Consider the following 3,821-nt stretch of genomic DNA (forward strand, 5'->3'; position numbering starts at 1 on the left):
ATACTTCAGACATATTGCCAGGAGGGACCCGTTACTGGAAAAGGATGTCATGTTTGGTAGGGTGGAGGGTCAGAGAAAAAAAGGATGACACCCAGCAAGATGGATTGGCCAAGAGGCAGCATCAATGGGCTCAAGGGTGGCAACGATAGGGAGGTTGACCCAGGGTCAGGCAGTGTTTTGTTCTGCTGTTTATAAGGTCACTATGAGTTGGTACCGGGTCAATGGCACATAACAACAACAACAACAACAAGTGACGGGCACACACATACTACTAAATATTTCAAAAATTACACAAGCGAGAGACTTCAGTAGAACTATGTAATTTTTCAGAGGCTGTAAATCTTCCATGTCTTTCTTTGGTGCCATGGCTGGAATGCTTGGTGACAAAGAGTTATGGAAAAGTGCCTACAGCAGGCTCAGCTGTGCAAGGAAGAGGGCGGCCAAAGCTACTGGTAGGGAAGTACTGAGATGTCATGAGTAGGTACCAGTGAGCCTTGCTACAGCTGCTGGCCCCAAGTCTGCTCTCCCCAATATCTAACCTAGGACCTCAGGGTTCAGCTTTCACATCTGAACACGAAAACATGCTGCATACTACGCACAAAGACTGCTATAATAATCTAGCTGCCTGCCTTTTTCAGATGGAGCCAGTGAAGTATGAATACTCATAATACTCAAAGGAATACAGTCAGAAAGCTCTAGAATGACAGCCCAACAATGCCAAGGTCTTGTACTGGGCCAAGATGGCCTTTTTCTGTCTGTAGGACTATGACCAGGCTCGGCATTACCTCCTGATGCCATCGGCAGGCTGCCAAAAGATGCCAATGTCCAGCAGTACCTTCAGATAACACAGTCGGAACTCAGCAGCTACCATCAGAATGAGAAGTAGCTTTACCTGGGCATGTTTGGGTAGTAAAGAAGATGCTTCTCCATTTGAATTTGGGTGGATAATTAGAGATCCATTAAGAAGAACCCTGAGCCTCAGCAAGAAACATTATCCCCACACCTCTGACCCACATGGATTCCTGTTCTATAGGCACTGTCTGCACAAATTATTGTGTACACAGTGCCTATCCTTTATCCCTTTTGTCTTTCCATCCATATGTTTGTATGGCTTATACGACATGTTATCTTGGGAGGTCTTTACCTTGAGAAACATTGTCACCAGGAATGTTTTTGTCAGAACATTTACCAACAAATGTTCATCAGTGATGAAGGGAATAATTCATATCTTTGGCCTAAATTGTATTAATATGGTTAGATCTATTCACATACAAAGGAGAAGGGGAACAGAGGATGGAATAGTGAAGAGAGGTAGAAAGCAACTTCTTGCTTATTTCTTGAGCTGCTCAGAGTCAATGTTATAGAGGCCACACATTGGGAAGAAGCTTTCTTGTGAAGCTAGAAACATATAAATTTGGCTCAAATGTATTAAAATAAAATAAATTAATATAATGTTTTTAATTACAAAAATAAAGAAGACAAAATAGATGAATGGGACATATTAAAATTTAGAAACCTATATGCATCAAAAAGGAGCTCTGGTAGCGCAGTGGTTACGAATTGGGCTGCGAACCTTAAGGTCAGCGGTTCAAAACTACCAGCCGCTCCGCGGGAGAAAGATGAGGCTTTCTACTCCTGTAAAGATTTACACCCTTGGAAACCCTGTACAGGGTCGCTATGGGTCGGAACCGACTCGACGGCACTTAACAACAACAACAACATATGCATCAAAAGATTTAACCTAAGAGTAAAAAGGGAGCCCACAGAAAGGGAAAAAAAAAAAAAAATTCACATTGACGTATCAGAGAATAGATTAAGTTCTAAACTCTATAGGCAATTACAACACATCAACAAGAAAAAGACAAATAACCAAATTTAAAAAATGGGCACAGGATATGAACAGACATGTCACCAAGGAAGATTCAGGCAGCCAACAAACATATGAAGAAATGTTCACAATCATTAGACATTGTTGTTGTTGTTGTTAGGTGCCATTGTGTCGATACCAACTCATAGTGACCTTAAGCAGAGCAGAACGAAACACTGCCCGATCCTGGGCTAACCTCACTATTTTCACGCTTAAGACCATTGATGCTGCCATGTTGCCAATCCATATCACTGTGGGTCCTTCTCTTTTTCTCTGACCCTCCACTTTACCAAACATGATATCTTTCTCCAGTGACTGGTCCCTCCTGACAATATGTCTGAAGTATGAGAGGCAAAGTTTGGCCATCCTAGCCTCCCAGGAGCACTCTGGCTGCACTTTTTCCAATACAGATCAGTGAGAAATAAAAATCAAAACAACAATGAGGTATCATCTCACAATAGCAATAACAGTGAAGTTCAAAACACAGAGGACAATAAATGCTGGCAAGGTTGTGGAGGGACTGGGACCCTCCTGCATTGCTAGTGGGAATGGAAAACAGTTCAGTTGCACTGGAAAACAGTATGGCATAAAGTTGGAAAGAGAAATAACTTTGATCCAGCAATTCCTCTGCTTGGTGTATATCCAGAAGAAATACAAATCAAAATATAAGTAGATATATGCACACCAATGTTCTTGGCAGTACTATTCACAATGCCAAAAAGATGGAAACAGTCTAAGTGTCCATCAAAGGAAAAATGGATACATGAACATTGGTACACACACACTAGGGAATATTATGCTACATTGCAGAATAACAAAAAAGCTGCAAGCCACTACATAACAATGCTGATCCTTGAGGACATTATGCTGACTGAAAAAAAAAAAATTCTTTGTTGGTTACCAGTGGGATGGGTTCAGGGGGTTGGAGGGAAGGGAGTGAAGGAAGAGGATGGTATAGCACAGGGTAGGGGGAGGGCAATACACAAGAATTGGGGAGGGATGAAGAACAATGTAGATAGGAGAACACTGAGGCAGGTTTGTATGGGCTAAATAGGAAAGAGTTAAACAGTGATATATGCTCAATCTTGGAACAACAGGACTCTGTGATTCAGGAATCAAGGCAGTCTGATGAGGTGAAGTAATGTTAAGATGCTTGACAGTATTCTGAATATTCGTTTCCCTTGCCTACTAATGTAAAATAGACATTTGAGTGGAATAGAAAAGAATATCAGGAAATATGATTAAAGAACGCTTGTAAGCCTGCCTTCCGCCTATAATTGATTGAATAACTAAGAGGGGTTCTAGAACTTAATTATTGAAATCAGCTTCATATGGAGACTTTGTAGTGTATAGGACCTTACAAGGAATCCTGAGACTCATCCAGAACATTCTGAGGTGGGACATTCCCACTAGAAAGTACAAGCAGACCAGCCAGGAACAGCTAGAACAACAGAAGATACTTCTTGTAAGAAAGATGAACAGGAACAATCAAAAAAACAAAAATGGCAGTCTGATTGGCTTCTATAAGAACAAACAAGTTGTTCACCCAGGAGCCATCAAGTCAATCAATCAAGTCGCTTCAGGGCAAACACCCCTCCAAGGCTGAAACTCAAAGGGAACACAAAGCTAGCATATATGCTTGCTGGCAATCATGTTTGTCAGGCAGTTGTTTGAACAGAACATGGAAACACTGAATGGCTTAAAGTTAAGAAAGTTGTGAGACAGGGTTGTATTGTTTCACCATACATATTCAACCAGAATGCTGAGCAAATATTCTGAGAATCTGGGTTATATGAAGAAAAACATGGCATCAGGATTGGAGGAAGATTCATTAACAAACTGCAATATGCAGATGATACAACCTTGCTTGCTGAAAATGGAGAGAACTTAAAATATTTACTGTTAAAGATAGAAAAGCATAGCCTTTTGGTATGTATTGCATCTCAATGTAAAG

The 3,821-nt window shown here is 41.0% G+C and overlaps 1 pseudogene; it reads left to right on the forward strand.

Moving 5' to 3' along the window:
- Nucleotides 1-393: 393 nt before the first annotated feature.
- LOC102828937 lies at nucleotides 394-910 on the forward strand (annotated as a pseudogene).
- The last annotated feature ends 2,911 nt before the right edge of the window (nucleotides 911-3,821 follow it).

The sequence above is a fragment of the Chrysochloris asiatica genome, unplaced genomic scaffold (assembly GCF_000296735.1).
Source record: "Chrysochloris asiatica unplaced genomic scaffold, ChrAsi1.0 scaffold00068, whole genome shotgun sequence".
Taxonomy (NCBI): domain Eukaryota; kingdom Metazoa; phylum Chordata; class Mammalia; order Afrosoricida; family Chrysochloridae; genus Chrysochloris; species Chrysochloris asiatica.